The sequence below is a fragment of the Hemitrygon akajei genome, chromosome 1 (assembly GCF_048418815.1).
Source record: "Hemitrygon akajei chromosome 1, sHemAka1.3, whole genome shotgun sequence".
Lineage (NCBI taxonomy): Eukaryota > Metazoa > Chordata > Chondrichthyes > Myliobatiformes > Dasyatidae > Hemitrygon > Hemitrygon akajei.
The window spans coordinates 20,147,739-20,161,287 of record NC_133124.1 but is presented as its reverse complement, the minus strand read 5'-3'; positions in this window follow the sequence as shown (position 1 = coordinate 20,161,287).

Below are 13,549 nucleotides of genomic sequence, written 5' to 3'. Positions count from 1 at the left end.
CCTACCCAGTCTAGGGCCCTCATAATTTTGTATATTTCCAAAATACCTCTCAAAACCTCCTCCACCCCAAGAAAAACAAACCCAGCATATCTAGTCTCTACTTGCAACTGAAATAATACATTCTATGTAAAATCCTGCTGAACCTTCAGGGTAATCACATCCACCCTATAGTGAGGCTGATAGTGTGGTCATGAAGCCGTGTGGATTTCTTGCCTTTTTAGTCAGAGCATAGCATACAGGGCCATGCAGTACTCCAGCTGTGCCTTAACCAACAGTTTATAAAGTTAAATCATACTTTTCCTGCCCTTATAAGAATATCCCTTTAGAACAGAGATGAGGAGGAATTTCTTTAGCCAGAGGGTAGTGAATCTTTAGAATTCGTTGCAATCCATTGAAATGTTCCCACAACCAATTATCTCACTTCAGGATCTCTTTATCTAGTTTTTTCATGTTCTTGTTATTTATATTTTCATTTGCACAGCTTGTTGTCTTCTGCACTCTAACTGATCTTTCATTGATCCTGTTGCAGTTACTATATAGATTTGCTGAGTGTGCCCACAGGAAAAAGAATCTCAGGGTTGTATGTGGTGACATATATGTAATCTGATAATAAAATTTACTTTGAATTTTAAACTTGAAACACAGACATCTGTGAGGCCAAGTCATTGGGTATATTTAAAGTGGAGCTTGATGGGTTCTTGACTAGTAAGGACACCAAAGTTACAGGGAGAAGAGAGGAAATGGGATTGAGAGAGATAATAAATCAAACATGATGGAATGGCAAAGCCCTCAAAGGGCCAAATACCCTAACTCTGCTCTTATGTCTTATGGTCATGTTGTCTTATGGCCTTGGTGGCTAAAGGCAAGTAATCCACATGCCTTCATGACCACATCAATTACTTATCACCTTGTTAAATGGAACAGTGATCGCCTGAATATTGAGAATGTTGTACAAACACCTGGCCTTATTGCATTCCTGGCTCCACTCCAAACATTTTTCACCGACTTTCAATTTTAACTATGTTAATTGTCCTGAAATCGATCTTGCCCATTCTGTGTATGAATGGAAATGCTCATACGCTTCAGAGTTACCTATAAATCCAAAACAATCAACCTGGCACTGGGCTGCCATTATGGACTCTGCACCAGTGATAAAGCTTATCTTTCCATCTGCAGCACCATTTGCAAATTAAACCCTTCCATTCTATTTCCCAGTGCTTACACCCTGCACCTTGGACTTTGCACGATTCATGCAGTCACTCAAAACCTTACACTACATTGCTATTTTTGATGATTGTGACTCCTTGTCACAATTTACATAAGAAAAGCTGTGCTCAGAATATCTCCTTCAAAAATACTCACAAGACATTTTACATTTGAAACCATTTACCTTACCTGTGGAAAATAGGTTAAGTGTTCTGAACCATTATGGTTTTATTACGTATAATGTTCTTTGCAATTGAATTAGATCACACTCATCCAATTTGTAAATGATTTTGTTTATATATATTAATGGCTGGTTTATGGTTAAATATTACAATTGTTTAAATGAAGAGAGAGCAATCCTGGGAATGGAGTGAATCTCATTGCCTGCATTAGATGTATATTTGTGAGCTTTTGCTTTCTAACAAAGGCTGTTGCATAACATACTAACTGAATACTGACAGCTGTGGTACGATCTCTTCTCAAACTGCATCTAGAACATCCTAAACTCTGCCCTGTTGCTGGAGGTTAGACATGATCAAATCTAAAGGATGTCAATCTTAAAGCCATGATGATTCTTTTCAATAACTACAGCCATTCATAGAAACATAGAAAACCTTCAGCACAATACAGGCACTTCGGCCTACAAATCTGTGCCGAACACGTCCTTACCTTAGAATGTTCCTAGGATTACCCATAGCTCCCTGTTTTTCTGAGCTCCATATACCTGTCCAAGAGTCTCTTAAATGACCTTATTCTATCCGCCTCCACCATCGTTGCCAGCAGCCCATTCCACACACTCACCACTCTCTGAGTAAAAAACTTACTCCTGACATCTCCTCTGTACCTACTTCCAAGCACCTTAAAACTGTGCCCGCTTGTACTAGCTATTTCAGCCCTGGGAAAAAGCCTCTGACTATCCACATGATCAATGCCTCTTATCATCTTGTACACCTCTATCAGGTCATCTCGCGTCCTCCATCACTCCGAGGAAAAAAATGCCAAGTTCACTCTACCTATTCTCATAAGGCATGCTTCCCAATCAAGGCAACATCCTTGTAAATTTCCTCTGCACCCTTTCTATGGTTTCCACATCCTTTCTGTAGTGAGGCAATCAGAATTCAGCATAGTACTCCATGTGGGGTCTGACCAGGGTCCTATATAGCTGCAACATTACCTCTTGGCTCCCAAACTCAATCAGACAATTGACAAAGGCAAATGCACCATATGCTTTCTTAACCACAGAGTCAACCTGCACAGCAGCTTTGAGTGTCCCATGGACTCAGACCCCAAGATCCCTCTGATCTTCCACACTGCCAAGAGTATTACCATTAATACTATATTCTGCCATCATATTTAACCACCTTACACTTATCTCAGTTGAACTCCATCGCTACTTCTCAGCCTATCGAAGTCCCGCTGTTAACCTCTGACAGCCCTCCACACAATCCACAACACATCCAACCTTGTGTCATCAGCAATTTTACTAACCCATCCCTCCACTTCTTCATCCAGATCATTTATTAAAAATCACAAACAGTAGGGGTCCCACAACAGATCTCTGAGGCACACCACTGTTGACCGATCTCCATGCCGAATATGACCCATTTACAACCATTCTTTGCCTTCGGTGGGCAAGCCAGTTCTGAATCCACAAAACAATACCCCCTTGAGTCCCATGCCTCCTTACTTTCCCAATAAGCCTTGTATGGGATACCTTGTCAAATGCCTTGCTGAAATCCATACACACTACATCTACTGCTCTACCTTCATCAATGTGTTTAGTCACATCCTCAAAAAATTCAATCAGGTTCTTAAGGCACAGCCTGCTTTTCACAAAGCTATGTTGACTATTCCTAATCATATTATGCCTCTCCAAATGTTCAGAAATTCTGCCTCTCAGGATCTTCTCCATCAACTTACCAACCACTGAAGTAAGACTCACTTGTCTATAATTTCCTGGGCTATCTCTACTCCCTTTCTTGAATAAGGGAACAACATCCTCAACCCTCTAATCCTTTGGAACCTTTTTTGTCCCCATTGATGATGCAAAGATCTTTGCTAGAGGTTCAGCAATCTCCTCCCTTGCCTCCCCACAGTAGCCTGGGGTACTTCTCATCCGGTCCCGGTGACTTATCCAACTTGATGCTTTCCAAAAGCTTCAGCACATCCTCTTTCTTAATATCTACATGCTCAAGCTTTCAGTCCACTGTAAGTCATCCCTACAATCACCAAGATCATTTTCTGTAGTGAACACTTAAGCAAAGTACTCATTAAGCACCTCTGCTATCTCCTCTGGTTCTATACACACTTTCCACTGTCACACTTGATTGATCCTATTCTTTCACGTCTTATCCTCTTGCTCCTATTCCTCAATGAATGCAAGGGGTGCACATCTGGAAAAACAAAATTTTGTTTCTCTAGAGTTCCCTTACTAATTTAAAAGCTAAAATTCATGGAATTTTCCAGATCCTAAGAATCAAAGGGTATATCTTCACTTCAGCATTAAAATGTTCCCACAACCTATGGACTCACTTTCAAGGACTCTTCATCTCATGTTCTCAATACTTATTGCTTATTTATTTATCATTATTATTATTTCTTTCCTTTTGTATGTATTTGCACAGTTTGTTCCTTTTTGCACACAGTTGAACGCCCAAGTTAGTGTTGACTATTACATTCTGTAACTTCAAACGATCAAACTTAATCAAAGAGAGACACGTGGGTCCGAAAATGTGGGTGTAACTTTGTCCTTTAAACGAGGCGTGCAACTGAATTTCAGGATCGTATATGATGATATATATGTACTTGGATAATAAATTTACTTCCAACACTGAATTCATTCATGAAAGCATCTGAAATAATAAAATGTTTTTTGATTAGTAATTAAACTTTAAATCATGTTAATATAAATAAAAATTTATCCTCCCAGGTACTCACTAAGTGATAATGGCAGCTTTGACATTGATGGGTAGTGGGAAGGAGAAAGACACATGATGGTAGGACTATGCATGAAGGTGTTTGCAACACTCAGGTTTCTTTGAATTCCTATTTCTGAGGGACACACACAAAGTGCTGCAGAAACTCAGCAGGCCAGGCAGCATCAGTGGAAAAAAGTAAACAGTCGAAGTTTTGTGCCGAGACCCTTCATTAAGACTGAGGGAAAAAGATAAGAAGTCAGAGTAAGAAGATAGGGGGAGGGGAGGATGAAGTACAAGGTAGTAGGTGATAGGTGAAACCGGGAGAGGCGGGAGGAGTAAAGCAAAGAGCTAGGAATTGTGTGTTGCTTGGATCTCCAGCATCTGCAGATTTTCTCTTGCTTGTTTCTGAGTGAACAAGATGTTAAAAAGGGCATTATTAGAAGTATGAACAGCTCTTTTCACTCGATAAATTCCTTCATAGTAAAGCACAATATTTTCCACTTGCATAGCCGTTTAATACTTTGCTCCATACCGGGATCACAGTTTCCGACGATGAACATCTTCAAAAACAGGGGCAGTATTGGTGACTTCCGTTGACCCCTAATGCTCAAGGCCTAACAGATCTACATTTATAAACTTTCCAGTAACTTTTCCATGTCGTTACAGTCTAGTTCCTCAAAATCAAATTCAACTGCTTGTTTGATAACGTCTTCTAAGAATTTTTTCCACGGGGATCATTATTTCCACCATTTGTTCCAGTTCAGATGGTACCGAGCTGCGGTCTCTATTGAGGTTGTGGCTCACTTAGTCGTTTTTTAGGCCTGTAAGGATGTTTTTTGGGACGGAGACAGAAGCTCGGATTCAGGTTAGGTTTTAGAGGCAAGGATTTGGGAGAAATTAAAAGGCAGGCTGCAGTCTATGCCTTCGCTCCACATTAGAAGCACAGCACAGCGACAAGGACGTGATTGAATGTTGGCCCAGCAGACCACTGAGGATGGTAGTTAATGCAAACCCCTCCCTGACTCCCCCCCCCCCAGATTACTGAGTCATTGGTAGGCATCCACACCAGAATTGCTTGCAGACAGGAGGAACAAGGACTGGTGGTCCCATAGATATGTGAATCAGTAAGAGCGGAGTTCCAGGCCATGAGTCTAGGGTCCCATCATTGGCAAGTCTGGAACTCAAGGGCTAGTGTTCACTCCCTCATCCAGGGAGCTTATTCATCATTACCAGCGAAATATGGATCAATACCAAAGATCAAAGATTGAACGGAAATGAGATTGAAACTTGGTTGAAAGGCTGATTGAAATCGAGGCCTGATAGCTGGATCCCTGAGCCTACGAATCTCTGCAAGTCTGCAGTCTGTGAACCAATGAGTCTACTGGAGTTAGAAGAATGTGTGGGTGGGTGGGAGGGAGGAAAGGGACTTGTCGCTTGGTACGTTCTGTTTTGTCATGTTCTCTGTTGTTCTGCCGAGCATTGTGGATGTGCTATGCAGGCACTGGAACGTGGGGCAACACTTGCGGGCTGCCCCCAGCACATCCTTCGGGATGTTTGTTGTTCATGTAACTGATGCATTTCACTGTAGGATTCAATGTACGTGCGATAAATAAATCGGATTCTGAATCCATATGTCATCCATTGGTGCATGGGTTATGTTTGGATACACTACATAGGTCTTTTAAGAGACTCTTAGATAGGTAAATGGAGCTTAGAAAAATAGACGGCTATGTGGTAGGGTAATTCTAGGAAGTTACTAGAGTAGGTTACATGGTCAGCACAACATTGTGGGCCAAAGGGCCTGTAATGTGTTGTAGATGTCTATGCTTCTATGTGCTATGTTATCCCCCGTTGCCCTGATGTAATTTATTTAACCTTGATAAAGCACCACTTCTCAATTTCTTCCATAGTGGAAACGTGTCTTTCTTGTCACAATGATTTCAACTAATTTGAGAATGTTCCTTACAATAATACCAAGTTATCTATGTGACACATCTCTTGCAGTTATAGTGACCCTGCCAAACTTACACTAACATGTTCATGTAACACCTTATATCATGGTGCCTAATTAATAGGTCACACATAACAAACTGAGTTAGGAGCAAGCTATCTATTCACAGAATTGTTCTCTCTTCATTTAAACAGTTGTAATCTATATCTGTAAATCAGCTATTAAAAGATATAAGAAGAAATATGGACCATTTATGAATTGGGTGAATAGGAATTAGTTCACTTACAAAGATCATTATTTGTAATATAACAATAACATAATATAACAATAATCCATACCCTCCACCAAGGAGTAGACATTCTGTCTGTCTGCAACTGATGTGAGGAAGACCCTCACTGGGATCAACCTAAGAAAAGGTGTTGGGCCTGTTAACATACCTAGTCAGGTGCTGAGGAACAGTGTAGCCCAGTTAACTAAGGTTCTAACCAAAATCTTCAATATCTCTCTGGAACAATCCACTGTACCCCCAGGCTTTAAGGCGTCCACCATTATCCCGGTGCCCAAGAAACAATAATCTGCCTTAGTGGCTACTGTACAGTGGCACTGACCTCAACAACTATGAAGCGCTTTGAGCATCTTTTTATAGATTGCATCAATTCATATCTTGCTGCTACATTGGACCCTTTCCAGTTTGTTTATCACTCAAATCGGTCCACAGATGATGCTATAGCCTCTGATCTCCAGTCCTTCCTGTCCCACCTGGAAAATGGTGCCTCATATGCTTGATTGCTATTTATTGACTTCAATTTGGAATTTAATTAGATCATCTGACAGAAGCTGGTGTGTAAACTGTTCTCACTGGGTCTCAGCATCTCTCTCTCTCTGTAACTGGATCCTGGATTTCTTGACAAAATGGCTACAGTCAGTGTTTGTTGGCAGAACTACCTCTAGTTCCACCAAACTTCAAGGATCAATAACAAGCTGCCAGCCTCATATGGTATTCTCCAGAAGTACTGAGACATACTAGTGGTATAGGCAAAGAGGTGGTAGATGGAATAAAGTGTGGGGAGTGTATGGTCACGCACTTTGGTAGAAGGAGTAGAGCCGCAGGCTATTTTCCAAATGGGGAGAAAATTCAAAAAGTAAGAGGTGCAAAGGGACTTGGGAGTCCTCATGCAGGGTTCTCCAAAAGTTAATTTGCAGGTTGAGGCTGTGGTAAGGAATGCAAAGCAGCATCCCGGGTTCACTTTCTACAGCTGCCTGTAAGGAGGTGGTATGTTTTCCCCATAACTGTCTGTGTTTCCTCCAGGTGTTTTGGTTTCCTCCCACAGTCCAAAGATGCACCATTTGGTAAGTTAATTGGTAATTGCAAATCGTTCTGTGATTAGACTAGGGTTAAATCGGGGGGGGGGGGGTTTGGATGATGCAGCTCAAAGGAGAGGAAGGGCTTATTCCTCACTCTATCACAATAAACAAACAAACAAATAAATAAGTAAATAAAAATACTAGAATTCATTTTGAGAGGACTAGAATACAAAAGTAAGGATGTAATTCTAGGGCATCGTAAGGCATTAGAGTATTGTGAACAGTTTTGGGCTCCTTATCTATGAAAGGATGTGCTGGCTTTGGAGAGGGTACAGAGGAGGTTCATGAGAATAATACCAGAAATGAAAGGGTTAATGTATGAGCGGTGTTCGCTGCCTCTGGGCATGTACTCACTGGAACTCAGAAGGATGAGAGGGGATCTCATTGAAACCTATTGAATATTGAAAGGCCTCAGTAGAGTCAATGTGTTTCCTTGGTGGGGTCGTCTCAGAGTACCTCAGAATAAAAGGACATTCCTTTGGAACACATAATGATGAATTTCTTTAGCCAAAAGGTAGTAAATCTGTGGAATTCGCTGTCACAGATGGCAATGGAGTCAAATTCATCGGGTGTACTTAAAGCTGAGGTTGATAGGTCCTTAAAATTATTTATTCATTGAGATACAGGCCCTTTGATCCGCACAACCCAAACAATCCCCTGACTTAATGCTAACCTAATCACGGGACAATTTACAATGCTCAATCAACCTACCAACCAGTATGTCTTTGGACTCTGGGGGGAGCATAAGAACCTGGAGGAAACCCACGCAGTCATGGGGAGAATGTACAAACTCCTGACGGGCAGCAGCGGGAATTCAACGTGGTGTGCTCATATTGTAAAGTGTAGTGCTAACCAGTGCACTACCATGCCGTCAAAGGTTACAGAGAGAAGGAAGGAGAATAGAGTTGTGAAGGATGATAAATCAGGCATGATTGAATGACAGGGTAGGCTTGATGGGCCAAATGGCCTAGTTCTATTCCAAGTCTTATGGTCCTAATATGTTCAAGGTTCAGGTTTTGTTTTGCAGCAATTTTGACAAATTGAAATTGAATAATCTCTATAGGTGGCTTCCTGGTATTGTAGAATCTTTTGTACATTTTATATTATTCCTGGCATGAAGTATATGAATCTAGCCACAAAAAAAGCAAATCTGAACCAACATTTCAGAAAGCCTCCTATCTTTTTTAATGGATATGTTTAATCTAGAAAGATTACTTTAGTGGTTATACATACCATCTGGGAAAACCAAATTGCAATATTTAATTTATGGCATTCTTAACATCATTTTATGAAGTTACGTAATTAAAAGCTGTGCTTAATGGCTAAACCCTTAAATAAATTATTGTTGCCTTACAATGGCCATTAAAGTATCTTAATTAAGTAGTAATATTTTCCCTTTGGTTTAGTTAATTCTGGATACAATTCTCTAAACACTTTTAGAGAAGCTTGTTTTTAATTTTCCTTCTACAGATTTTGCTAGTTCACACATTGCTTCAGCCACTACTGATTGTGAAACAATTCATTTTTAATTTGCTCAATTAAATTTATTCAGCAAGTAAATGATAATTAAGAATCTCTAGACAACCCAAATTTGGCTAACCTCTTTGCAAGTAATGAAAATATGGCCAACAAGATACAATATCTAATGTGAAAGCACGCGCCAAAATGGCACACCATTTCAATTATCCTCTGAGACTGTGCAGGAGTGATTAACGTGAATGCAGTAACCAGATATGATTTCAGGACTTGCACACGATGTGGGAATTTGTATGGGAAATATTTTACCATCACTGTTTGCTCTAAGCTGTGACCACGCAGTCGCTTAAATGCTTCCATGCTCATACCCTTTCTTGCCTCCCAGCTTAAATCTTCTTTTACATAATGTTGATATAACTTTGAAATTATAAACATGAGAAATTTTGAAATCTATGTTAATATAATTGTGAAATACCTTGTAATTAACTATGTATTAATGAATTTTCTAAATAAGAAAAATACCACAACCTTTCCTCAGAAACATTTAAGAACTTCAACGTATTTACATTGTCAGTGTTTCAAGTTACAACACTGGTACAAATTGTAGCAGAATGGACATCGGTAACTCATTGATAATAAACTGCTGGCCCGCTGAACACTGATGCCATCAAGTCAAAGCATTTTACTTTTGGCATTGTGCCTGCCGACTGTTTTGACTGCCTGAAGTCATTTACTTGTATTGGGAGTTGTGCTGTGTGTTTGCATGAGCATATTACAAAGCAGAACATTTGAAATGCTGTGCCATTTTCAGGCTGTGTAAAAATTTCCTGCTTGGTCCATGTAAAACAAAATGAGAGGGAAAATTGTTTGCCATGGCAAATGCTTTTAAAGTGGTTCTCAACTAGAACCAAACTGAAACTCAACTCAAATTCACATCATCTGTCTTATCTCTCCCGTAAGACAGAAGGTACAACAGCATGGAAGCATGTACCACCAGGCGCAAGGATAGCTTCCGTCCCACGGCATTTGGTACATTACACTGTTCTATGCATATGAACTAATTCCTGTATGTATATACTGCGTTTATTTTTATAACGTTCTCTATGTTTATTGTATTTTTTATGCTGTGTTGCATCTGGACTAAGTCATTTCATCCTCCTTTACACTTGTGTACTGAAGAATGACAGTAACAATCTTGAATAATATTATTGAAGTGTCCCTTAGACAATAAGATAAATTTTTGTATCCTCAGCCTACCTCATTGTAGCTTTGCGCCTTATTATTTGCTTATACTGTACTTTCTCTGTGATTTTAACACTTTAATCTGCATTCTGTTATTGTTTTTCTGATTTAGACCATAATACATAGGAGCAGAATTAGGCCAACTGGCCCATTGAGTCTGCTCTGCCATTCATTCATGGCTGATCCATTTTTTATCTCCTCCTCAATCCCAGTTCCGGGCCTTCTCCCTGTAACCTTTTATGCCATGTCCAATGAAGAACGAATCAATCTCTGCCTTAAATACACCCAACAGCCTGGCCTCCACAGCTGCATGTGGCAACAAATTCCACAAATTCACCGCCCTTTGGCTAAAGAAATTTCTCCACATCTCTGTTTTGAAAGGGCGGCCTGTATTCTAAGGCTGTGCCCTCTTGTCCTAGACTCTTCCACCATGAGAAGCATCCTTTCCACAGCCACTCTAGCTAGGCCTTTCAACATTTGAAGGGTTACAATGAGATTCCCCCCTCCCCATCCCTCTGCATTCCAGCGAGTATAGACCCAGAGCCATCAAACGTTTGTCATATGATAACCCTTTCATTCCTGGAATCATCCTTATGAACTTCCTTTGGACCCTCTTCAATGCCACCACAACCTCTGTCAACAGAGTGGATGCTCAGTTTGGAAAATTAGTACATAGGAGATGCTCTGCAAAATGTGAACAAAGACTCACCTGCAGAGTGTTGCTCATCAGAATTAGGTGTATTAGCACTGTCATGAAATGTATTATTTTGTGGTCGCAGTATAGTGCAAGATATAAAAAATATCTGTAAGTTACAATTTACAAAAACAACAGAGCAACAGAGGAATAGTGTAGTAGAGCTCATAGACCATTCAGAAATATAATGAAGGAGGAGAAGAAGCTAGTCTTAAAAGATTGAGTGTGGGTTTTCAGGGTCCTGTAACACCACCTCAATGGTAGTGACGAGAAAAGGGCATCTCCTACATGAAGAGAGCCCTGAATGATGATGCTGCCTTCTTGAGGTACTGTCTTTTTGAAGATGTCCTTAGTGGTGCTAAATTTCATCATTGTCCTCTGTTGCAAATAACCAAAAGCAGATTCTTTGCACTAAAAGGTATTTGGTGAAGATCTAGTGCCTTATGTTTGAGTTTCATAAACAACACATTGAACACGAGTTGCTGTGCAAAAAAAGGAGAATATTGACAGTATTCTACACTCCCCCCACCTGATGTGTTGCTGGTACAAAAATTGTCAAACAGCATAAGATATAGAAGCAGAATTAGGCCTGTTCTCCACTATTTCATCATGGCTGATCCATTTTTCCTCTCAGACCCGATCTTCTGCTTTCTCCCCATATCTCTTCATGCCCTGACAAAACAAGATTTATCAACCTCTGCCTTAAATATAACGAATTACTTAGCTTCCACAGATGTCTGTGGCAACAAATTCCACAAATTCATCACTCTCTGGCTGAAGGAATTCCTCCTCATCTCCATTCTAAAAGGACGCTCCTCTATTCTGAAGCTGTGTCCTCTGGTCTCCTCTCTCCTCATCCACTCTATCAAGGCTATTCAACATTTGATAGGTTTTAATGAGATCACCCCTCAATCTACTGAATTCCAGTGAGCTGAAGCTCAAAGCCATCAAACACTTCTCATATGGCAAGCCTTTCAATCCTGGGATCATTTTCGTGAACTCCCTTTGAATACTCACCAATGTCAGCACATCCTTTCTTGGATAAGGAGCGCAAAACTGCTCATGATACTCCAAGTGAGGCTTCACCCGTGCTTTATAAAGCCTCAACATTGCATCTTTGGTTTTATATTTGAGTCTTCTTGAAATGAAAGCTAACATCACTTTTCCCATACTCACCACCAATTCAACCTGCAAAGTAACATTTAGGAATTTCCTAGTGCCTTTGCACCTCAGGTTTTTTAACTTTCTCTCCACTTAGAAAATGATCTGTGCTTTTATTTCTTTGGCCAAAGTGTACGCATGACCATCTACTTCTTGACATGATATTCCATCTGCCATGTCTTTCCCCGTTCTGCTTATCTGTCTAAGTTCTGCTGTAGCCTCTCAACTTCCTCAAAACTACCTGCCCCTCCCCCTATCTTCATATCATCAAACTTGGCTACATAGTCATCAATTCTGTTATCCAAATCATTGACATATAAGTTAAAAAGAAATGTTCCCAACACAGACCCCTGTAGAACACCACTAGTCACCGGCAGCCAACCAGAAAAGGCTTCCTTTATTCCCACTCTTTGCCTCCTGCCAATCAACCACTGCTTTGCCCATGCTAGAATCTTTCCTGTAATATCATGGGCTCTCAACTTGTTAACCAGACTCATGTGTGGCACCTTTTCAAAGGACTTCTGAAAATCCAAGTACACAATGTCTGCCAATTTTCCTCTGTCTATCCTTCATGTTATTACTCCAAAGAATTCCAACAAATTTCTCAGGCAAGATTTTCTCTTGAGGAAACCATGCTGACTCAGGCCTTTTCTTTATCATGTGCCTCCAAGTATCCCGAAACCACATCCTTAACATTTGACTCCAACATGTTCCCGACCACTGAGGTCAGACTAATTGATCTATAATTTCCTTTCTTCTGCCTCTCTCCCTTCTTCAAGAGTTGAGAGACATTTGTTGTTTTCCATTACTAATGCCTCCACAATTTCTTTCAGAACCCTAGGGTGATACCATCTGGTCTGCTATCATCCCTGACAGTGTTCTTTTCCAATTAATTTTGGCCATCTCCTCTGCTTCTGTATTCTCTTTTTCTCAAAGTTGTATTGGTAGTATTATAGTGGATCATGCTAATAATTTTATTATCATTACCACTGCACATTTGGGACTTAATTTTTATTCAGATCATCCCCAATCATGGCAGGATTCCTTTCCTTTGTAAACCAAAGTGTGGCTGCAATAAGCAATGCAGTATGACCTCCCAAATGTTTGTCCATATGAATGGGCTGTACATATGTTAGGTTTTCATAAATTGGGAGGGACGTCTATCTATGATTGGCAAAAAAAGACTGATGAATAGCAAATGGAATAAAATTGAGATTTTTCTGCTTTAGTCCATGCCTTCTCTGGGTATGAAAATAAATCCACATGTTGGAAAACTGAGCATGTTGGGCCATTGCACAGAGTCAGGAAAAGCTTCAGACATTGCAAATTCAGTCAACCCAGTCATGGGCACTACCCTTTCCACCATGGAAGACAACTTCAAAAAATGATGCCCCAAGGAGTGGCATCCATCATTAAAGACCTTCACCACCCAGGACATGCCCTTGTCTTATTACTGCTATCACAGAGGAACCCAAAGACACATACTCAACATTTCAGGATCAGCTTCTTCCCCTCTGCCATTAGATTTTGGAACAA